The following is a 26,320-nucleotide window of genomic DNA, read 5'->3' as shown; positions in this document are numbered from 1 at the left end:
TGGAAGCAATGAAAAAATGATTTCTATACGCAATGGCAGCAGCACATTCTGAAGAATACTATGGCTGGCTATTAGGTTTTTGCGGAATTTTTTAAGCGGTCTATGCCTACAATTAATTCCGTCAGGTCTGATATAGAGGATACGTTCTTTTTAAACATGGTACGCAGGAGTAGATCTGATATAAAAATACAGACGCTATCCTAGTCAGCCATAGAGTATCGATATACTGTACGATAGAGAGGTACGTCTAAAGACATGTTTTTATCTTAACTGAGACAATCTAGTAGTCGGAAGATCGCAGTGGAGACAAAACGGGGGATGAACATAGCCCAGGGCAAGCTGTGAGAAAAAAAAAGTCTGAGAGACTTTCATACTGAACGTCAGCGTCGAGCACGTGTGCGTTCGTGAACAATATGAGTAAGGTCATAAGCAATGAAAAAAATCGTGACAGAACCTCCCCTCATCATCTGTCTTGTTTGGTTGGTCTAACCATTCCACATCGTGAGCATTGAAGTCTGCACAGACGTGAATGTTAGTCGAAGGATGAGCAGACAGGTTGTGGTCAATTTTCTCATATATGCTCTTAAAGATAGTAACTCCACTGTTGTGGGGGCGATAAAGAGCAAACACAGGATAACCAAAAAGTACCTGAAGGACTTTGAACTAAAATATATGCTTTATTTTTTATATCTTTTTGTAATTTAAACACAATTTTATTAAAACATTGAAATTTCCCTTAAAAGTATTTCAAATTTCAAACAATCATAAATTCATAAATAATTATGAAAAATAATTTCTTTTAAATGTTTCCTATTTGCAGTTTCACATATTTGTGCTCTTTCCAAAACATTATTGATGAAAGATTGCAGACTCCCTTATTTCGTTCCGCAAGCTGACAAACCCCAAAACGTCAAATTCCAAACTGTGCAAGAATTGTAGAAAAAAATCAGGAATTAAATATGGGAGTTAAATCTCAATCCAAAAATTCTACAAATATGCGAAACTGAAAACAGGGAACATTTAAATAACATTATTTTTCATAAAGTTTGAATTCTGCATTTTTTTAAATTTCCAATATCTTTGTCGAATTGTGTTAAACTTACAGAAAGATGTTATAAAAAGTAAAGAATCTGTTTAAGTTCAGAACCCTCTAGTTAATTTATGGACAGCCTGTATAAACGCAGTTGTGTGAGAAAGTGCCACTCGGAAGCACATATAGGATAATTGTCTGGAGATGTCCCTACCATATAGTAATACATCTCTAATGTAAGCACGTATTCCATATCCATGTGAATTTGCGATTTTTATTTTCTTATTATTAGATGCAAATGATTTTATTAATTATATTGATTTATATTATATTCACACCACATCTCTATAAAATATAGCATTAAACGACCTGACAATTCTACCCCCCCCGCACTTCGGATCTATTAAAATGACACATTAGAGTTCAACGCAGAAAACAAGGACACGTTACAATTTCTTTTTTAAATTTTGTTGAACGCAGACCGAAACCAATTTCCATTGTCGAGAATAACTCAGGGAAAACAGCCGAGTTCCCGCACGAGTTCCTTCTTTTTTTTTTCAAGTAGTTAGAGAGGAATCCATCGCCATACTTTTCCTAAACATGTCAATTGAATATGGTTATATAAAATGTTTCGCTTTTCAACTAACTGACCCATCATTATTCCTTAAAATAGCTTTCTTCCATTTCTTGTATTTCTTTGAGGCATTCACTTCTTTCTCACTGAATAAACTCGTATAACTTACGACTAACACCCGCTAGATGTTAATGATATTGCAATGCAAATTATATTTAGTTTCATTTTTTATGCAAAAGTGGGGGGATTATATGGGTGGAAGCCTTTCGTGATAATTTCTTTTCCTTTTTACATATTTCTTTCTCTGAGATATTTTCTATACGAATATTTTCGACAACACATAGCCCTAAAGCTGAAGCAGTAAGTAATTGTGAAATGCATGTGAAAGTGTTACACAGAATTTCCAAGTTCCTTCCGGATGCATCCGGGTTAGTACGTGAGTAGCGAGAAGTAAAAATGGCGAATATGCATCGCATTATAACGGATGAAGAAATAGGTTTTTATTCCCTTATACCCTCGTATTACACATGGCCAACATACAAAAAAACATGGGATAATTTATTAACGTTCAAAAAAGAGCCGAAAAAAGCTAAAGCTGTGTAAGTACGTAAAATGTAAAAATCAAAATGTAAAAATCAAGATTGTGAATTGTTAATTAAAAGGACAAACGGAAAATCGTTGGAGAAAGAAAATGCAAACACGTTCATCGCGAACACAGATTGTTTTAGCAAAAAGGATTTCCGGCGCCATTGTCGATTATTCTGATTTAACCCTAGAGAAGAAGTTCCAAATTAATCTCTCTTCGCCACTAAACTGCAGAAGCAGTAGAAGAATCAATACTGAATGTCAGCGAGGTTAACCAACCCTATGGCTCTTGCTCGTTGGCTCAGTTTTCACTTGATAATTGAAAGGACGCGAAAGCAATGTCGACTCCATTGGTTTTAGCAGCTGGATGAATTATGGCAGCGAGAGGAGGAGCGAGAGTGTGACTAGCATCAGGTTAAACAAAGCAAAGTTCCGCCATGCCGGACCATATCTCATAAAACTAAAGTGGCAATACTTCCTGGTCTTGTTTAGTTCAGGTCGATTCTGAATTGTATTCTATCTTAAGCCCTCGGGCATTGCATGTGGACAATAAAGAATATTTCAGTATTCAAGTGTGATCCTACTTCCAATTTCTGAAGAGTCTGAATATTAATGGCGTTTTATATTCCGTTTTTCCTATAGATATTATTAACTCAAGGTTTAGAATATTTACAGATAACGTTGTTTGAATTTGTTACCACCAGCGCAATTATGTTTTAGTTGAAAGTTTTGCAGGTAGTTTTTGTATTAGACTTGAAAAATGTGATTTTATCACAGATTCAAATGTTTAAATTGAATCAGCAAGATGACATTTCTCTAATGAAAAATTATTTTAATGGAAAAAATTATTTTAATGGGAAAATCATTTTAATGGGAAAATTATTTTAATGGAAAAATTATTTTAATAGGAAAATTATTTTAATGGAAAACAACTCAAACAATCTCTGAGGCCACTTCATGTACGAGCAAAATACACGAAAGATGATTATCGTCAAGATAGGATCACATACGAATGCACCCATCGATTTATGTCCCCATTCAACTACAGACGGGAAGTCTTCATCTAAGATTTAATTTCTTTTGATATATGTCCATTCGTTTTCTCTCGTATTTGCTATTGAGCGTAGGGTCATCAGAAAATCTCGGAGACAATTTTATCACGGTCATTTATGAATATGGAGAATAAATATCTAAGGATTGACTCCTGACGCCCCTGAATTTATATGATGCTGTTTTGATAGGCGACCACTGAGAACAACATGGATTTTTCTTTTACTTAAGAAGAATTTGATTATGCAAATCATTCGTCCAGCTGATATAATTTTCCTGAGAAGACCATCGTGTAATACCTTGTCAAAGACCTTAAATGAATCTAGGGATACTGTCTTAGCTTTCTCTGGCTTACCTAGTACGTGATATATGTTCAGAGATTACAGTTAAAATATCTACAGTAGAACAGGCTTGTTTAAGTCAATATAGTCGGATCAAAGATTTATTATCGATGAGGTGTTAGACTAGTGCTTGGAACACACACACACACACACACACACACACACATATATATATATATATATATATATATATATATATATATATATATATATATATATATATATATACACTGTCTTGTGGACGAAAACACTGTCTTGGTTGGACGAAAACTAAGGGAACCAACCCCAAAATCAAACATTTGTGAGCCTTATCACAGAGCTATATAATAAAATAATAGTAGAACTATAGAAGTTGTAAATTTCTTAGGAAAAAACAGTATAGTTGCAATTTATATTTAGCGAGCTTCGAAACAACTACAATATTCCCTTAAGAAAATTGCTTTTAAATATTTTTACATTAGATGAAATAGAAGCTTAAACGATATTACTTATATTAGGCTACAAAGCAAATTAGAAATGACAGCCTATGCAGCACACACACACACACACACACACACACACATATATATATATATATATTAATATATATATATATATATATATATATATATATATATATATAGCCTAGTGTGTAAGAGGAAAAGAGAAAGTACTTAATAAGTATTGTACTTAATAAAAGTCCAACGGACCTGTTTAAGGGAAAGTATGGTGATAGATTTCCCTCTCACGAACTAAAAATGAGTACAATTAGGTAATCTATTTTTGCAATCAACTCGGTAGATAAATAAACATTTATGGGCGAGAAAAAAAGTTAGCATTTAATACAACAGAAATACATAAATTAAATACTGAAATAAAATGTAGTTATTAATATTTGAATCTAAAAATAAAAAGTGCGGATTAGTAGAGAAAATCACTTATCACAACAACGCTTCCGTCTCCAAACTGCAAACTAGTGAAGAATTTAACTTTTAATAGCGTTCAGAAGATTTTTTTTTTAAATTAACCGTTAAGAGAAAGCGTGATTTTATTCTGAACTTTAACTAGTCACGTTTTAAGAAACTTATGATATAAAACAAAAGCAGATGGGGGGGGTTCTTCCGAAGTTAGTTGGTGACGTTATAAGTAATTGTGAGATAAGATGGGAGCCAGAAATTAGGGGTGGGGGACTGAAAATGATAATATAATGGATTGATTATACAATATTTAAGATCAACTTGGTAGATAAACATTTATGGACGGGGAAAAAAAAACTAGCATTTAATACAACAGAAATACATAAATAAAATACTGAAATAAAATGTAGTTATTAATATTTGAATCTAAAAATAAAAAGTGCGAATTAGTAGAGAAAATCACTTATCACAACAACGCTTCCGTCTCCAAACTGCAAACTAGTGAAGAATTTAACTTTTAATAGCGTTCAGAAGATTTTTTTTTTTAAATTAACCGTTAAGAGAAAGCGTGATTTTATTCTGAACTTTAACTAGTCACGTTTTAAGAAACTTATGATATAAAACAAAAGCAGATGGGGGGGGGTTCTTCCGAAGTTAGTTGGTGACGTTATAAGTAATTGCGAGATAAGATGGGAGCCAGAAATTAGGGGTGGGGGACTGAAAATGATAATATAATGGATTGATTATACAATATTTAAGATCAACTTGGTAGATAAACATTTATGGACGGGGAACAAAAAAAACTAGCATTTAATACAACAGAAATACATAAATTAAATACTGAAATAAAATGTAGTTATTAATATTTGAATCTAAAAATAAAAAGTGCGAATTAGTAAAGAAAATCACTTATCACAACAACGCTTCCGTCTCCAAACTGCAAACTAGTGAAGAAAGTTCAATTTCACAAGAGTAGACTTATCCGGATAATGCCAAGCTCAACAATTATTATTGGAGCTTATACAATCGGACAACAAGAGTATGAAATAAAGTCACAAAAATATATATTGGTAGATATAGAATGGATCATTTATTTAATAATGGAATACAGGCAAAATTTGGGGGATAGAAGGGACTCTTTATGCCAGGGCATTTCGAAGCCTAATGCTTCTCATCAGAAGAGTAGAGAACGTGCTAGGTAGCATGGGGAAGATGTGGCGTCTAGCGTAGGGTTCATTAGGGACGAAAAAGATTAAGAGGAATTATAGAATATTGGGGGAAGCTTTATTGAATTCTAAATAAATAAGTGGAAGTTTGTTATATATAGTATGATTTATAAGATGGTATTTAACATAGTGTTGAGATTAGGGTTGAGTATTAGGGTTAAATTGGGGGTGTATTGTTACTGCGTGGTATTTTATTTTAACGGTTTGAGGGGTGTCTATTTTTTATGGAGTGGTATTTATGACTGGTGCAACCTAAACGGCAAATGGCGGCTATAAAATCGATATATATTTTTTTTGGAGGGGGGGTATGCAAGATTGTAAAATTGAAAGGTAATATGCGGCAATATTTTAAAGTTTCTTTTGTTATGATATAGGGAGTATAATTATAAGGGGTCGGAAATTAGGATGGCAATGACTATGAGTGCGTTTAACTTGATGCAAAAGGTTAAGGATACATCTAGATGGCAAGGTGTAGGAGAAAGGAGACTATTACTACTTATAAGAGTGGTAAAAATATGCCAATGATAATGGGGCAATTATAATAGTGAGAAAGATAATAATAATAATAATGAAAATTATAATAATAGTGGTAATAACAAAAATAAAAATAAAATAGAAGTAAAATTGAAGATAAAAATAAAAATAAAGACAAAATTAAAGATAAACATTAAAAATAAACATTAAAAATAATATTACTAATAGTTGTGATAAAAGTAAAGTCAACGTTAATGTTAATAAAAGTGAAAATGAAGATAATGGTAGGAGTTATGGTAGCAATGACGGGGATAATAACGGAAATAATAATAATAATAATAATAATAATAATAATAATAATAATAATAATAATAATAATAATTCTGATTTCGTTTATGAACGTCTCTCTGGAAATGGATGGGATTCACTTCCAGAGGATTTCCCTTAATCCCGGCTTCAAACCAGGAGCTTCAAAGATCAAGGGTTTTCCTAAGGATGTTGGTGGTACCTATAATTGCAGAGGTTTGAAGGCCGCCTAAAACATCGGGGATTTGTAGTTTTTTCAATTGTCCTTCCAGACAACTTGATACTACTCCTAGTGTACCAACTACGATCGGGATTATTTGTGTTTTAACCCCGTGTATACGCCTTATCTCCAAGGCCAATGGAGCATAATTGCTCCACTTCTCATTCTCCTTCTCTCTCACATTCCTATCCCAGGGTACTGAGAAGTCTACAATCTGCAAGTTTTTTGAGACCTTGTCAATGACGACCAAATCCGGACGATTATGTTCCAATTGCTTGGTGGTTATGACACTTTTCTCCCACCATACCTCTACCTTTCCATCCTCACTTGTTCTCACTTCATCAGGCACCTCCTCAAACTATTTTCCAGCACACTTCACCCCAACCCTCTTACACACCTCCCAATATATCCGGAGTCACATGCGATCGTGTCTTTTGCGGTACTCTCTCTGGGCCAGTCCACTACACCCTGCTGCAAGGTGCGCAATTGACTCTGAGGTCTTACCACAAATCCGGCATTCTGCAGCAATTTCCTCTCTTAGAACCATTTTTTTAACAATCGTGTTCCTAATGTCTGCTCTTGTGCTGCACAAACAAAAGCTTCAGTACTCTTAGCCAGATACCCAGCTCTAAGCCGTCGCCATGATCTTTCATGAGCCACTTCTGCTATATCCTGGAAGAACCTTCCATGCATTTTCTTCCTAGCCAGTTCCTCTGCCCTTTCTCTATCCATACATTTCACATAATCAGCCTTGGTCTCACATACCCCCACTTCATTGGCCACAACCTTAAGCATCCACTCCCCATTCTAACCACATGCTCTTTCAACGACATCTTCTCGGTTCTAACACATTCTTTTACACTTTTAAATCCTCTCCCACCATCTTTCTTCTTTTGATACAGTTTGCTACGCTACTTCGAATGTGAAATATACCAAACATTGCTAAAACTTTTCTTTTTTTTTATATCCATGGCATGCAAATCCTTGCCAGACTATTCTAAAATTCCCGCACTGTATCTCAAAACAATTACTGCCCATGCATTTACTGCTTTCATTAGATTTCCTCCATACAGTTTCGACTTTGCAATTAGTTTCACTCTTCTAAAATACTCCTTCCTTTTTCTTTCATTTCTCTGTTCATGATGCCTATACCCTCTAGCACTTCTAAATACTTATATCCTGTATCTTCTATTTCTTTCATGATTTCTCCATTTGGCAGCACTATTCCATTCGAAAGAACCTTTACTCCTCTTTTCATCACCAGCACCACACATTTACTAATCCCAAACTCCATCCCAATGTCTCCTGAGTATGTCCCCACAAATTCTACCAGTCTCTCCATTTCCTTTTCATTTCTACCAAATATTTTCAAATCACCCATAATCAGTAGATAGTTGAGACATCTGTCACCAGATCCAAAGTTATACCCCAGTTTTTCTCTCTTCAAGACGATGCTCAGTGGCATCATTATCATTACAAAAAGAAGTGGCGATAACGAATCTCCTTGAAATATCCCACGTTTAATGCTAACCTGCCCCATCTCCTCTCTGTTTGCTGTCAGCACCATTTTCCATTGAGCCATACTTGTCTGCAAAAGCCCTACCACATTCTCATCAACCTTCATCATCAATAGTATTTCACGTATCCATGAATGAGGAACCATGTCATAAGCCTTTCTGTAATCGATCCATGCTACGCTCAGATTTTTCTTCTTCTTCTTCGCATCCTGCATTATTGCTTTATCAATTAGTAGTTGCTCTTTTGTACCTCTCGAGCCTGTCCGGCATGCCTTCTGTTCGTCAGGAAAAACACCATTACTCTCTAGATGTTCATAAATTTTCTCCGCAAATATTCCAGTCAACAGTTTCCACATCAATGGCAGACATGGAATTGGTATATAATTATTGGCATCTGTTCCTTTTGCAGGATCTTTCCTAATCAGTGTTGTTCTTTCCTTCACAAGCCAATCAGGGAAATCTCCCGACTCTACAACCCTTTGCAGAGCAGCAGCTATAGGTGGATAAAGGCATGGGAACTGTTTAAACCAGAAGCCTATCACTCCATCTGGACCAGGTGCCTTCCAGTTTGTCATCCTTCGTATGCCAGCTTTAACGTCATCGATGGTTATCTCAACGTTCTTCATCTGTTGCATTTCTGATAGCCTTTCTCTGACCTCTCCCAATCAGCTAGCCTTCTCATTATATCGCCCTTCGACGGACCAAATCCCACTCCAGAACTTCCTCGCATCTTTTGCGTTTGGAGTGTTGTTATTTCCCGCCTATTTACTACCATTTAATTCTTTATACAGATTGTTTCAGAAAAGGTTGTTCTGCCGAAATGCAACACTTTTTCCAACAAACTTCCTAATTTTCATACCACCATTGTGGAACTTTCTCTTTCAACATTATTAGAACGTTCATCGTTCCTTTTTCCAGCAATCTATATCTCCTTTCAAGCTCGTCTTTAGCTTTCTGTCCTAGTTTAACTCCTTTTCTTATTTCTTCGATTCTACAAATGTCTTTCCGCCACCGTTTAATACTTTCTTCAAGCCGCCTCTGCCAGTGTGGCCTTCTCTCCTTCATTCTTCCCTTTTTCTTCTGTAATAAGCCAAGACGATTCGCAATAACGTATGACGCTGCATATAGAAGCCTGTTAAGTTCCGTAATCGATATGCTCTTTCTTACGATGTTGTGAATTACCCCTTGAATTATTTTTACCTCGTTTTTCACCTTCCGCCTATCACTACTCTTCATACTACTACTACTACTACTACTACTACTAATACTAATACTAATAATAATAATAATAATAATAATAATAATAATAATAATGGCGGTAAAAACAAGACAGTAATAATAATGATAATAATAAAAATTAAAATAGTAGTAACAATAATACTTCCAACTACCTGCATCATCACCACCACTACTACTAATAATAATAATGATAATACTGTTAATAATAATTACTAGTGGATGAGTAAAAGAAAGGGATACAGACCAGCGGGGGTACAGAGTAGCAGAAAATGGGGTTGAGGAGAGAGGGGTAAGTTGTCTCGTAAAAAATAAAATAAAATAAAGTAAAATAAAAGAATATATGCTTCACTGGGAACGATAGTTTCAAGAGTCCACATTAAAACTTTAAATTTCTTGAAGTTCGATTATAAAGGCCATCAAAGTTATATTTTTATGAACAAGCAAGGCGTAGAAATTTGAATACATACTTTCTCGTTTATGAACACGAGGGGCATGTCCATCCAATCGGCGTAACTACTTAATGTAGTAGTTCTAATCTCCAAGAGATGATGCAAGAAGCATAGTTTACAGCTTTACGTTAAAATTCCATATTTCTCCAAATATTTTGTTAGGGTGGTCTTGCATAGATGCGTTAGTCTAGTAAATTCTTTATTCCTCCTAATTTGGATAGCAAAAAACTGTATTTGTTCAACGGAGACTCTTGTGATGGAAATTACCCGAAACTGGACTGGTTCAACTGCGTTCAATCTAAGTTAGATTATCAGTAGGAAGTGACAACTAGAAAGGAATTTCGAAAGTACATGAATGGCGAGGAAGCGCAATAAGCTAGTTCCTGTCCGGTGGTGTATTTTCAGAGAGGTTATTTGCATTTACGTACCTGAACTTTCTCTTGTGCCTACAACTGTAAATTATCTCTTGTTTTGAATTGAGGATGGTTTAATTTATTAGGTGCCGTTATAATCTCCGTGGCCTCTGCGTTACAAAGAAGGCAGTAATTAGAACCTGGGCTGTATGACTTGGAATTTCTTAGTGTTTTCCATTTTAATGTCAAGTCTATTTTGTTAAGTTGTAAATTTCTTACTAGTTTAGATAGGGTAGTTTTTGTTTCATGATTCTCCTTAGAGAATGATTGTAAATGGTTCGCAATTCTGGCCTTTATCGGGAAGGGGGATAATCCTATGTAGGTATGTATTATAGGGCTTTTGCGCGGTGTATTTAAAGGTTCTTCATTTATCTGGGGATGGCCTGAGTTTCTATGGTCAGGTTCTGTGGAGCCTATACCTATCTGCTGTGTGGTCAGTTGTTCAGTTTGTGTAGTATTGCTTGTTGGGTTATGCGGATCCTCTCTGGTGTAACTGGTACTATAGGTTTGAGCTGTCGGGTTATTAGTTGTCGTATTAGGCGAGAGTTCTTTTATTGTACATGAATATATAACGACTGAGTGTACACAATCATTCTCCAGTGGGCAGTTATTTGGGTCGTTACAATTGCATATTAAAGCGATTATTGGACATTCAATGAACTTTGACTTAAGTGAAATGAATAGAAACAAGTATTTTCTGGCCATTTTTCTATAGCTTGTTATACGGTTGCTTAGTCCTCGAGAGATGTACAAGTCTATATCGCGATAATCCCTCCATATTCAGATGTCTCTTTACCACGATTGCCATCAGATATCTCTTAAGCACGATTATTCCATCTACTAAATGCCTTATGACAATAGACGAGTGATAAATTGTACTGAGATTGCAATTGCCTGTCAATCAATACATCGAAGCTGTTCCATCTAACATGTATTTTTCCTAATATGAATGTCAGAGTCAGGTCTTCGAAGTCATCTTCGAAAATGTATTATTAAGTGCAGATAACAATGACAAGAAACGACAATCATCACGTGTTATGTACGTGCAATGGTGAAAACTGATAGGCTCCATAGTTACAAAATCCGGTTGATCATATTTTTTTATAAATTCCTGATTACATATTGATTGTGTTTGAATAATTAAAAATAAAACATGTAATTTACACGAAGAAGTTTATAATAAAAATGTTTTTAAGACGGCTGCAAAACTCTGAGATTCATCAAAATTTGAAAGTTTAATAAAATTCCTTGAAAGATGAATATTAATTTTCTGTATTTATTTCGAAGGAAGAAGTAAAACAATAAGATACTGAATTAAAAAAATCATCTTGTTTTTACATTAACGAAAATGCTTCCTTGTCCCCAAAAAGCGGCGGGAATTGGCTGTCGCACAATAAAAACAAGGGGAAAAGTGACGTGTGTGAAATGCCAATATGCCAAAAAATCAATTTTATTTTTAGATTGATAGAGAAATTATCCTGGGTGCCCGGCGTTGCCCTGGTGTTTGGAGGTGTGTGTTGAGCAAACGAAAATGTGGTAGTAAGCAGGTAGGCTCGAACCCGTACCGCGAGGGGAAAAGAACGTAAAAAATACGTGAGTCTTTGCTTTTGCGTCCATCGCAAAACCAGAACGGGCAAAGTTTTAAATTTAGTCAATCGAAAAAAAATCGGAAAAAAATCGAAAAAAGCCCAGTTGAGGATGAAGGAATTAATGTTTTTGGTTAATTTTTCTACATTTGTTGTCCGAAGGGTCGAGATTCAAAATGATACCAATCTCGTTGCCTCTGTCGAAAGTTTTAGACGGATATATAAACATACATATATACATTGAAACAGACAGGTGAGATTTATATTATAGATTACAACATTATGATACCTTATTTTAGGTAATTCTATTTTCTTGTCATCAAAAAGTGCTTATATAATTTGAATATTTATTTACATTTTTACATTTTGACTCGATTTATTTTTAAATGTCTTTTAACGATAACTTAAATTAACTCTTTTTAAATAGAAGTAAAAGTGTATTTTTACAATCTTGCTCATCCGCACTTCTCTAAATTAGTCGTTAATAGAAATACTCACATTTAAATTATTTTTCTTCATGATCGTGGATCGCAATTTGAATTTAATTTTTATTTTCAAGATGATAAAAAACTTGAGTGTGTACACATTCATGTGTGCAAGAAAGCTAGGAGCACACTACCAGGCCACCCGGTATTGCCTGGTCGTAAAATATACATAAATATTATATTTTAATTAATGCAGAATTCTAAATTTATTTTAAAGAGAAATTCTGTCGGTATTAAACGTAACGTTATATTTTTTTTTTAAATATGAAGCAGAAAAACGGAAATCAACATGAAAGACATGTGCATACGAGTATTATGTTTGTTTTTAAGCAGTTCACTTACTGTAAGTAAAAAATGCTAGAACTGAAATTGAAACCTAAAAACAGTGAATAAAGTACGATAACCATTAGGCCAGCGTTACACAGCGTAGTCCGGGGGTTTGGAGGTGTGTGTTGAGCAAAGAAAAAATGGGAGTAGGAAGGCAGGCTCGAACCCGTAATGCGAAGGAGGAAAAAACGTGACATCTTTGCTGTTACGACCACCGCCAAACCGGAAGTGACCTAGGTTTTAATTAAACCTAGACGATCGACTTTCGAAAATATCAGTGAAAAAAGCGAGCCCTCCCTGTAGAAAAGTGCTCAGTTGAGCGTGAAGAAATTAATGTTTTTAGCCAATTTTTTCGGTGTTTGTCGTCTGAAGGCTGGAGCTTCAAAACGATCCTGATCTTGTGAAAACCTGTCGCCTCTATCGAGAGTTTTTGGTAGACATGCAAACATACATACATACATTTATATACATACATTTATATATTGTTAGCTCAAATTTTCGACCCAAACCGATTAAAAAGCATGCCCTATCTCTGAATACCCTTTATTTAAAATTTCAAATGTTTACACGAGAAATTGTCTGACCGCAGAAGTCAAATTTATTTTTAAACTTTGACCCCTAATATGACCCCTTAACATTTATTGTTTTGGGCTGAGATTAAGTTATTAAGTAAGATCCATGTCCAAGGAGCCTATATCTAAAATTCCAAGTGTTTATACCCAAAATTGGCGGAGGAGTTTGGTAGAATTCTCAAAGTTCAAATCGCTGAACTTTGACCCCTTAACAGCTAAATTTCTGGTCGAAAACGGATTGCAAAGACCCGGTATATCAAATTTTGAGTCTGCAGACTGAAAATTGACAGAGTTATTGTGTCGGGAAATGTACGCAGACAGACACTCACACAGACACTTTCACTTTTATAAATATATAGATACATAGATTACATACATAAAAATCTCACGAAAATAGTTATTCTTGAAATTATGTGAGAAATTTCTTGCACTTATATTATTTTCTGGTGAAAATATTGACTAAACCATGCTTCTTAAATTATCGTTTGTTCGAGAAATGCATTTTCTCAAACTTATATTGATTTCAGTAAAAATGTTAATTTCTAACATCTATGATACTTGTGTATTTTAGTATTGAAAACTGCAGCTTAATAAGTGTTTTGTTTACAGAAAATGAGACATTTTCCTTAAGATTTAAAAAAAAAATAATAATAATCCGTTCATTTTATCATATGACCAGCGAAACTTGTGGAAATTCCACAATGGACTGATTCATATGTGATGATGTTTATGTTGTTGATGATGTTGATGTTGATGTTGATGATGATGATGATGTTGATGTTGATGATGATGTTGATGTTGATGTTGATGTTGGCATTCTGTAGATAGTCAACGTAAATGGAGACGCTCTGATATTATTGCAGCTATTTTGTTAAAACTGCAAACGTATTTATCCAATCTAGCAGGGACGTCTGGTGAAGCCAGGTTGTAAAATACGCTTAAATATGATATTTTAATTTTTGCAGATTTTGTATATATTATTATAGAGTTAATGTTCTGTCGATGTTTATATGTATAAAGTTGTGATTTCAAAAATAAAATATATGACTTGGGTTCATCATGAGGCGTGGTTTTTATGACGTTTAACAATACTGTATATTATTACGATAGCGTGTGTTATTTAATTTTTGTGTCACGATTACATCCGGGTGACTGTTGTTTGATTATGGATTCCCATTTCTTATAATAAATAATTTTACCAAGAATTCTTCATAAGTTTTAGTTTCGATTTCGATTATAGCTGATAGAACTCCAGTGATTTAATTTTTTTTTTAATACATAATTTTATCAAGAATTCTTCATAAATTTTGGTTTCGGTTTCGATTAAAGTTGATGGAATTCAAAGTGATGCAGCCAAGTCATATGAATATATTTTTATATTTTGGAAATCGCAACTTTATAATATAAAAACATCGATTGAACATGAAGTCTATAATAGTATATACGAAATCTGCAGGAATTAAAATATCATATTTAAGCGTATCTAACGACCTGGTTACGCCGGGCGTCCTTGCTAGACTTTTGGAAAATATATTACATATGAATGAGTCCCCTGTGGAATTTCCAAAGATCTCGCTAGTTAAATATAATTATGGTCAGCTCCTTTAATAACTCGGTTCTCATTGTTCAGCACTCTACGTCGAAATTAAAGTCTGTTAATCAAGCTCGCATGCACAGATCATGATGCTATCATCATAAAATCACTCTAGCCCTGTAAACATTTATATAAATGCTAATTGCAACTGTATTTCTCGGCTTTTACGTATGCCGTGTTGTTTGTTCTTACCTAATAGTGTCAGAGATGGTATCATGGATGGATTCGAATCTCCAGATGTGCTGTAATCGTATCTCCTCGCATTGATGATTCCCGAAAGGATGAAACACTAGTGTCCGTAGTTAGAAAAAAATAAGTATGGCAATAATCATATATAATTTGTATATTCTTATTTTACTTGTCTTCTTCTTTTCTATTATTAATCATTGATACTTTGTCATACATGAAAACATATTCAGATTATTTTGCTTATGTGAAACATCTAAACACGATACAGAATAAATAAATAATTTTACAGAAAACAATATTTTCTGGTCTTCTATAACTTGACATTTTTCTTTTGCAGAATCCAAGAATTTCGGAGTCAATAATTTTGTATCTTAAAGGTAAGTTTGGTAAACGATTATCGATTAAAAATTGTGTTCTTCATTTCTAAAGATATTTTTGTCCCCTTTTTTTCGGCCAATGTATTCTTCATCGATTATTAATCAATTATAAAACAGGAAGATCTTCTTGCTTTTTATTTGCTTTCGATCTGATTCATTTTGTATTTTTAAAAATTTGATTTTTCTCATTTGAACCTATAAAAATATACCCACATATTTTTGGTGCATATTTTCGGATTAATAGGCAGTAGTCGCCACAACACCACATCTATTTTAAAAGTTTCTCAGAAACTATCGGTCCGATCTGGCTAACATTTTGTATGGATTTTTGTTAGGAGGTACAAATAATTAAGTAGTATACTATCCATCTGATACATAAATAAGCACATAACCATATTCAACCATCAATTTGCCATAAACAGTCTAAATCGACGAGCTATAATTTTTGTTCGTTTAAATTAACAAAATGTCTTATAATATATATTATTTAATGAGTTCTTAATGACTTCTTATGTTTAATAAACTTAAACCCTAAACAAAATGTTAACAGAAATAAAATGAAATAAATGATACTTATCTTAAGAAAGCGTTCCCTCTGTTTTGCAAATGTTGAGTAATTGAAAAACATTGATTTTCCTCTCCCCATCTAGTCAATTGTTATAGATTACATTTTTTTCTTTGGATCTCACCGGAAACTAGAACAGAAATCTATCTCGTCAGGCAGATTATCCAGCTTAGTGATTTTAGTTGAAATAGCACCACTTGGAGAGGAACCACCATTCCTCGCATAAGCATATGTGTAACAATGTAGATATTATATTTTGAGAGCTTGAATATTTAGTCAAGGTTTGTTAGAAGTGGTTATTCTGACGAACCCTTATACAGTGAGGCCTTAAACACCCGTAGATGGTGTCCATTATATATATATATATATATATATATATATATATATATATATATATATATATATATATATATATGGGGAGGGGTTGATGTAAAGGGGGTTTATTCATAAGTTTGTCATAGAATGACTCCAAAAGATCACCTCGAAAAATATAAATATCTGTCAATTCGTTAGAGTGATTGAATCCTCATGGAAAATGAGGAGGGTGGCTAGAAAAATACATTAATAACTTTGGAGAAGAATTGGAGACTTATTTTGTTACAGATTATGACTGATAAGAACAAAAGCATTTATTCAAACATAACGCTATCCTAGAATTGAAGTATAGCGTTGAATACAGTCTGTGTTATTAAAATATAGAAACACGTTTTAGGCTATATATATATATATATATATATATATATATATATATATATATATATATATATATATATATATTACTAAGAGCATACCCGTCCAAGGGAAAGAAATTCACTTCATTGAATGATAGTTTAACACATGTTACTAAAATTAAAATCAAGATGTAATGCTCCCTTATTTTATGCGTAAAATTCCTATTCAATCTTACGAAAACAGTCTAATGGTTAAGTACGAAATTTATAAAAATCTGAAATATTTGAATTTTATATATGTGTTCATTTTATATTCCCTTTAACTTTGTAAATACTCAATGGAAGATTAAATTTTGGGGAATATTTATTAACTCATGCCTAAAACTTCAACTAATCGGAAGTTATCTTAACCCGCATAAAGGCCTTCCACGTTTTTATCGTTTTTGCCAAAATATAAATTAAAAAGTATAATCTACTTTATAACACCTTATACCTAGCGGATTTGTTCACAATTTCACAATAATCGATTTATTAGCATTGAATTTTATATATTAAATACAAACATACACACATACCTAACTTAATATATATATATATATATATATATATATATATATATATATTAAATGGGTAAACTGTTTTAACAAAAACTATTACATAAATTTCGGATGCACTTCAATCTTTAATAAACCAAGTATTATAAAATAAACAAAACCTAAAAATTAATCACAATAAAAAACAATTTAGTAATAAAGTACAAATAACAGCTGCCAATGAAAGAAAGATATTAATTAGTTCTGCTATCAATGGTGATGAGTTTTTCTGTTGTTTACAGCAATAAGTTTTAAGAGAAAATAATGTTTGGAAAGGAGAAATCATAACAATAACAATAAAAGACAAGTTGACGATTTTTTGCTACTCATCAGCACAACTCGGCCACGTGATTTTGTTTCGATTATTATTTCAGTCGTTCATTATTTCTCTTCTGTCATATTTTTTTTTGCTTGTTATAAAACCTGAAAAAAATAAAATGTAACAAAATATGGAAGTGACAAAAAACTGACAGTGGAAACGTGAATATTTCAGCCAGGAAGGAAACATTTCTAATGAACCACTTACTCGCAGACATTGGTCTGCAGTCAAGAAATTCAAAGAAAATAATCAAGTGGAAGAGTTGTCAATTCAAAACTTCTTCAATTCTCTTTCTATTTACTTACCAGATTTTAGCGCCACAAATTCGTCCGATCATTTAGTTTTCAGACAACGAACAATGGAGAAACGTGATTTTAAGATTGCTATTTCATAAAAACAATGATGTATCACATGTAATAGGATATATTCCTGTGTATGCTTGTCCCTTGATTTGTGCGTTTTTACTATTTTATGGTGACTGTATGGAGAAAAATTGTGTGTGTTGATAGAGAGGATAACATTTCTTTTTGTGGGTTGTGTGATACTGCTAGATTTTATTTTGATGTTTTGTAATCTAAATTGTTTTTTTTTTTTTAGTTGAGATAATAAAACGTTTGAGGTATTCGAATGTTTAAAAGAAGGATTCTATTCTGGGCTGCAAATTGCATAAACCTCTAATTTATAAACGTATCGTGATGTTTTTATGTACTGTGTGTGGTGAATAAATTTGTATATAATCGTTTTTGTTTGTAGCTTCATGAAAGATGATATGATAAGTGTTGTCATTGTTGTGGATGAGAATGTCGAGATGGCGTTTTGTGTGAGTGTGTGTTTTTAACATGGAATTGTATGTTGACTATCTATTGTATGATGTTGTAAATTTAAATTATGTTTTGTGTGTGGAGCCAATGGATCCGACTTTAGGGATATTTTTGCGAATTCCTTTGTGATAGTGTGTGAGAAACTTATACTTCAGGATATATAGTTGGCGTCGGTGACTGCTTTGAGAGGCTGTATTTGGTGGTATCTGTGAGTTAAGACAATCTGGCGATATTTTTATCATTTTGAAAACAAATTTTTCATTTTTTAGTATTAATATCCGTCTGTTATTTAAAGAAATAATATATCCTTTGACTAATCCTTTCTAAATTTCTACTTCCACAATTTATGAAAAATAGAGCATCGTTCCTATACAAACCTCCTTTTATATTTGGTTCCTTTTTCCCCAATATAGTACACATAATATATTATTTTAATGTGGACTGATAAGAAAATAAATAAATAAATAATAAAATAAAATATAATAAATAAGTAAATAAAAAGGAAAAATAATAAATAAAATAAATAAATAAAATAAAAGACAGTACATCTATATTATACAATTAGAAGTGCAGAAAGAATTAAATATTAAATTAGTATAGGGAATTGAAATGGATCATGATATTATTATTTAGATTAATTGCGATGTTTATACATGGTAAAGTTGAGTTTGTTAAGTAAGGTAATTTATGGATTAGTAGGAAAAAAATAAAATAAAAGAATAAAATAAAAGAAAATAATTAAATAAATAAATGGTAATAATCATAATATTAAAAATGTATTCACGGTAGTCAGACTCCAAATATTGATTTAAAAATAAAATGTATATGATGCAAAAAGTGATCAACAATTGATTGATAAGTGGTTGTAAATGTATGAGCCAAATGCTTAATTGTTAGAATGAATATAAAAATCAATGTTATAGTTGTAATAAGATATATCTATTGTAAATCTACTAAGACAAACTATATTTTTTTTTTAATATATACACTCATTAAAATAACGTCTATAACTTCATTTCGGAAATTAAAAAATTAAATAAATAAATGAAAAAAATAATAAATAGGATGTAATTAATGTTCATAGGAGAGAGGGTTTAAAATATAAAGATAACCTGGGTTGGATATGGTCTATAATTTTTAGGTCTAAACAATATTTATAAATCCTATTAAAAATTAAAATTAGAATTAGTTTAACTTAAATATACATTTATTTAATTATAATTAATATAACATGTTATCAGATGAAGAAGCTCTGAACCATACCAATTAGAGAATTAGGAGATATACAATGATAAAAATTATGCTTAAATAAGAAACAAGTTCGTAAAATGTTTATTAAAATAGATTGTCGTATGTAGAATTGAAGTAAGTTTGTGAACTATAAAATTAAAAACATTGCTTTCAATATAAATAATTGATGGTGCTGATATTGATAATAATATGAATAAATAAATAAAAAATTAAAGTAAATGGTAGTAACAAATTAATTTACAATTCAACATTAGTGAATCAATTTAAAATATAAATCGATTAATTTTTAAAAAAATAATATTGAATGAAAGGCTATATTAAAATTAAAAATTAATTATTAGTTGAATATAGATGTCTATGCGTTGTGAAAAATTAATAAAGTAAAGTTCATTTAAGAAGATTTGTTCCAAGGGAGGTAACTCTGCCTGCACTGTATTAAGTTAGTTTAATTATGAACAGTTTACTATATAAAAGAATTTTCAGATTATTCTAAACTTAACATAAACTTAACTTAAGTATAGTTTTTGAATTATATGATATTAAAAATTATAATTGTATGTATTAATGTGTATGATTGTAATAGATTTGAATTATGTAGAGTTTTCATTTCGGATAAATTGCTTAGTTACGAGAATTGATTAAAATGATCAATCGTTTTTTGTAGCTTAGTTTAGTTTCGTATGGTGTGCGCAATTTTTGTATATTTGGGCGGAACCTGTGGTAATAATTTGCCAAACCAAAAAAAAAAACGCTGCTATTGAGTTATGTTTACTGGTGCCGGCATTTCTTTAATAGCGGTCGCCCTATCTTGGTCCGAGCGTCTGCCATCTCTATCGATTATTTAACCCAGGTATTTAATTGTTTGTAAAAAGAACTCGCATTTATGCTTTGAACTTAAATCCATAATCTTGTATTCGGATGAATACTTGTCTGATATGTTTTTCATGTTCCTCCCTGCTTTTGCTCGCTATGATAATGCCATCAAGATATGCGATCGCGGTGTCCAAGCCGGACAGCATAGTATCCATTACTTGCTGAAATATTGCGGGTGCCACCTTGATACCAAACGCGACGAAACTCCTCCATGCTGTCAGAACCGAATAGGTTCTAACTATCTTTTAGCACATACAATCTTAGATTTTTTGTTTTCCCCCGTAAAGTGACATTTGTAATTAATTCGCCTTCAAAATGAATTTTTGTACCATTAACGGGCGTCGCCGTTCTGTTAGTCTTTAACATAGTCGGCTATCGTAATATTTTCCACGTTTTGAGATTTATTATTGAAAGATCCGATCCACTGTCTTATTGGGATTTAATAACCTTGCCGAAAATGTTAACCGTTACATATTTGCGTAGATTTTCATCAACGGCGTCCTTAGTTCTGGTTTGACGTACACGGCTTCTATTCTGAGTTTTCCTACAGTGCGACCTTTTATGACCGATCTTATTGCATAAATGACATCTTTTTGTTAAAAATGGGCAATCCCTTACCCAATGTATTCCACCACACCTGAAACAAGCGCTCGGTGCTTTTAGTTTTTCTGAGTTTCGACGGTTAGTGTTTGTGTGCCTTTCGACGGGTTTTTTCTTAGTTACTTTTTTTATATTCGCGATGCCTGCTTCGATATTTCTTGCATCTTTTTTTTATAATTTCTACTTTTTAACAATCCTCAGTCAATTTTTGTAAGTGTTAAGTTCGGTTCATTTTCTAATTTTGTAAGGACTCTGCGCCTGATTTCCGCATCTTTTCCCGAGGTTAACCCTTGCGCAAACACAATACGTTTAAAATTGTCTGCTGTTAGTTCAGACAACTTAAAGTCATTAAAGTGTTTGTTCACTACAGCTGCGTAGGTGGCAAAATAGTCATTATCGTATTTTACCACATTCAAACATCTCCAACGCTTATGGAAACGAGACGTTTTCGGCGAGAAAAGTTCTGTTAACAAATTTACCATCTCATTGAATGATAAATCTGCTGTTGTCCGAGGCAAGATGTAATCCACGAATTTATCATGCTCAGCCGTTTCCAATTTTCGCAGTAGTAGTAGTCTGGTTTTCTTTTGATCAGACCAGTTGCTGCAGTCAATATTAAAAGTAATCTTTATAACGCCAAAAATACGCTGCGAATGATTTTTCCTCTTCCTCGTATTTAAAATTGTCTATCGCGGTCCATATTGTATTCTGAGAAAATGCTGAATTGCTTTCCGCATTCGCATTATTTTTAACAATCTCTGTTCGTAATTGACGTTCGGCTAACTGTTTTTCGGTTCGTATTTGACATTCCGCTAACTGTTTTTGCAATTCCTTTTGCTGTTCCTCGAATCGTATTTGACGTTCAGTCCAGTGTTTTTCGGATTGTGACTGATGCTTTGCGGCATCGATATGCAACTTGGTTAAATGTTCCAACGCTACTTTCAATTCGTCCATTTTGCTTTGTCAGTATTAGCAATTTCAAAACGTTCGCTGAATTTTACAAAACCGTTTTATTCTTTCTTATTTCTTCCTCCAGACAATAAAACGAACAGAAAAAAAACATAAATATATAAAAAGTTCATTGTCTAAAGAACAAAAAATCAAGTGTATATTTTTTTCCAGAGAAACGCCCGATTTTAGCAGCGAAAACCACAAGTGACGAATTCTTTTTTCAAAAGTATAAAAATTTACCTTTCTAAGTCGCGACGAGCCTTGATATATATATATATATATATATATATATATATATATATATTTATATATATATATATATATATATATATATATATTTATATATATATAGTTATATTTATATATTTACTAGCATTTCAGCCCGGCGTTGCCCGGGTGTTTGGATGTATGTGTTGAGCAAAAAAAGGTGGTAATAGGAAGGCAGGCCTCGAACTCGTACCGCGAAGGAGGAAAAGAACGGGAGAAAACCCGACGTCTTTGTTGTTACGACTACCGCCAAACCGGAAGTGACCCGACAATCGAAAGGAGAGGATGACTTTTAAAAATATCGGCAAAAAACGCCCCCCCCCCGTGTAGAAAAGTGCCCAGTTTAAGGTTAAGATATTAATGTTTTAACCAATTTTTCGATATTTGTCGTTTAAAAGGTGAAACTCCAAAACGATACTGATTTTGTAAACATCCGTCGCCTCTGTGATAAGTTTTAGACAGACATGCAAACATACACGCATACATGAATACATATATACATACATTTATTTACTGGTAATTACAAATTTTCGACACACAATTACAAATTTTCGATTAAAAAGCATGCCCTATCTCTGAATACACTTTATGTAAAATTTCAAATGTTTAGACCAGAAATTGTCTGAATAATTTGGTAGAGACTGCAAAGGTTAATTTTTTTTACTTTTTGGGCTCGAATCAAATTGTTAAGTTAGATTCATGTCCAAGGAACCTATATCTAAAATTTCAAGTGTTTAGACCCAAAATTGTGGGATGAGTTCTCAAAAGTCAAATCGTTTAACTTTGACCCCTTAGCAGCCGAATTTCTGGCCGAAAATAAGTCACAAAGATTTTCACAAATCTCAGTACTCTGTATATCAAATTGCGAGTCTGTAGACTAAAAATTGACAAAGTTATTGCGTAGGAAAATGTACACCGCTAGACGCACAGACAGGCAGATATACGGACACGTTCACTTTTATATATATACTAGCATGGGGGCCCGGCGTTGCCCAGGTATTTAGAGGTGTTTGCTGAGAAAAAATAAGAAAAGTGTTCCTTTTTTTAACTTTGACCCCTATTATAGCTCAAATCAAGTTATTAAGTTAGATCCATGTCTAAAATTTCAAGTGTTTAGAGCCCAAAATTTCGGAGGAATTTGGCAAATCAAGTTATTAAGTTCCATGTCTAAGGAATCTATATCTAAAATTTCAAGTGTTTAGACTCAAAATTGTCGGAGGAGTTTGGTAGGGTTCTCAAAGGTCAAATCGTTGAACTTTTACCCCTTAATCGCAAAATTTCTGATCGAAAACCGATCACATAGATATTCCCAAATCTCAGTACCCTGTATATCAAATTTCAAGTTTATAGACTAACAATTGACCGAGTTATTGCGTATGAAATGTACACAGACAGACAGGCAAACACACAGACACACAGACACGTTCACTTTTATAGATATACTAGCATGGGGGCCCGGCGTTGCCCGGGTGTTTTGAGGTGTATGTTGAGCAGAAAAAGCCGTCATTTTTTTTTATTTGGCCCCTATTATGACCCCTTAAAATTTATTGTTTTGGACTCATATCAAGTTATTAAGTTAGATCCATGTCCAAGGAACTTATATCTAAAATTCCAAGTGTTTAGACCCCAAATTGTTGGAGGAGTTTGGTAGAGTTCTCCAAGGTCAAACTGTCGAACTTTGACGCCTTAATCGCCAAATTTCTGGCCGAAAACGGATCCCATAGATTTTCCCAAATCTCAATACCCAGTATATCAAATTTCGAGTCTGTAGACTACAAATTTACAGAGTTATTGCGTAGGGAAATGTATACGCACAGATACACAGACAGATACACAGACACGTTCACTTTTATAGATATACTAGCATAGTGCCCGGCATTGCCCGGGTATTTAGAGGTGTATTTTGAGCACAAAAAAAACAAAAAAAGCTGTCAATATTTTTAACTTTGACCCCTGTTATGACCCCTTAACATTGATTGTTTGGGACTCAAATTAGATTATTAAGTTAGATCAATGTCCAAGGAACCTATATCTAAAATTTCAAGTTTTTAAACCCAAAATTGTCGGAGGATTTTGGTAGAGTTGTCAAAGGTCAAATCGTTGAACTTTGGCCCCTTAATCACAAAATTGCTGGCCGAAAACCGATCTCATCGATTTTCCCAAATTTAAGTACCCTGTACATCAGATTTCGAGTCTGTAGACTACAAAATTGACAGAGTTATTGCGTATGGAAATGTACACACACAGACACAAAGACAAACAGATACACAGACAGATACACAGACACGTTCACTTTTATAAATGTGCTAGCATTTCAGCCCGGCGTTGCCGGGTGTTTGGAAGTGTATGCCGAGCAAAAAAAAAAAACAAAAAAAACGATCAACTTTTTTAAGTTTGACCCCCCTATTATGACCCATTAACATTGATTGTTTTGGGCTCAAATCAAGTTATCATCAAATTGTTGAACTTTTCCCCCTCAGCAGCCAAATTTCTGGCGGAAAACGGAACAAAAAGATTTTCCCAAATCTCAGTACCATGTATATCAAATTTCGAGTCTGTAGACTAAAAATTGAGTTATTGCGTAGGAAATGTACACACACACACACACACACGTTCACTTTTATAAATATATAAATATATATATATATATATATATATATATATATATATATTTATATATATGGATATATATATATGTATTCATATAACTACTTAATTTACTCACATAAAACTAATATACGAAAGTATAGTTTTATCCGTAAACTTTAAGTATTTACTTCAAAAGTGCTCAATACGTAGGTAGAGCTATTTGTATATATACTAGGATTTCGGCCCGGGGTTGCCCGGTGTTTTGGAGGTGTATGCTGAGCAAAAAACAAAAACATACGGTGATTTTTTTTTTAATTTTGACCCCTAATGTGACCCATTAATTTATTCTTTTGGGCTCAAATCAAGTTATTAATTAGATCCATATCCAAGGAATCTATATCTAAAATTTCAAGTGTTTAGACCAAAAACCGTCGGAGGAGTTTGGTAGAGTTCTCAAAGGTCAACTTGTTGAACGTTTGACCTCTTAACAGCCAAATTTCTGGCCAAAAACCGATCTAATCGATTTTGCCAAATTTCAGTACCCTGTATATCTAATTTCGAGTCTGTAGACTAAAAATTGAAAGAGTTATTGCGTAGGGAAATGTATACAGACACACAGACAGAGACAAACACACACATACACACAGACACGTTCACTTTTATAGATATATAGGTTGATATTTGTATATATATACATATATATATATATATATATATATATATATATATATATATATATATATACGAGGGGCGTGCTATAAGTAATGCCCCTGAGCCCCTGACGCACTTCCTATTCTAGTAGAGCAACGAAAATTGGCACAGTTATTAGTCTTTACATATGAACTACGCAGAGTTATGCATTTCTCCCATCGGTTGATGCAGCTCTGGAGACCGTTTTTGTAGAACACCCCAGGTTGTCCTCGAATCACGATGTGAATTCAAAAATCAAGGCTACATCATCTGGGAAACGCTTTCCTTTCAAAAACAACTTCATGGCTAGGAAAAGGTGAAAGTCAGAGGGTTCAAGGTCAAGGTCGGGAAGGATTTCATAACCACATGCCCGTGCTTCTGATCATGGTACCTTTTCTGATCTTGCCCCGCCTCTTGATTTTGATAGCTTCCCTTAATTTCCTCAAAATTTAAGCATAATAGGCACCTGTAATTGTGGCACCCTTTGCCAGGAAATCTGTCATCACTACTCCGTCTTGGTCCCATAAGACTATGAGCATGACCTTGCCAGCGGAGGGCTGCACCCTTGCCTTCTTTGGAGGTGGTGAGTCCAACTGCTTCCACTGCATTGACTGGGCTTTGGTCTCTGGATCATAGTGATGGACCCAGGTTTCATCCTGTTTAATCAGACTTTTGAAAAC

At 33.3% G+C, this 26,320-nt stretch overlaps 1 protein-coding gene across 2 annotated transcripts in view; it reads left to right on the top strand.

Annotated features, from left to right (window-relative positions):
• Positions 1 to 26,320, top strand: part of LOC145248787 (kin of IRRE-like protein 1) — a 2,909,730-nt gene that overhangs the window by 1,086,144 nt on the left and 1,797,266 nt on the right. For both annotated transcript variants that reach the window (XM_080110422.1, XM_080110421.1), the window contains exon 4: positions 15,411 to 15,450. The gene's annotated coding sequence lies outside the window, so the exon portion shown is untranslated. The remainder of the gene's footprint in view (positions 1 to 15,410; positions 15,451 to 26,320) is intronic.

This window comes from Euprymna scolopes, chromosome 27 (assembly GCF_053919585.1).
Source record: "Euprymna scolopes isolate OS-2025 chromosome 27, ASM5391958v1, whole genome shotgun sequence".
Lineage (NCBI taxonomy): Eukaryota > Metazoa > Mollusca > Cephalopoda > Sepiida > Sepiolidae > Euprymna > Euprymna scolopes.
Note: the sequence above shows the minus strand (reverse complement) of the source record. Positions and strands in the feature narration are given on the sequence as shown.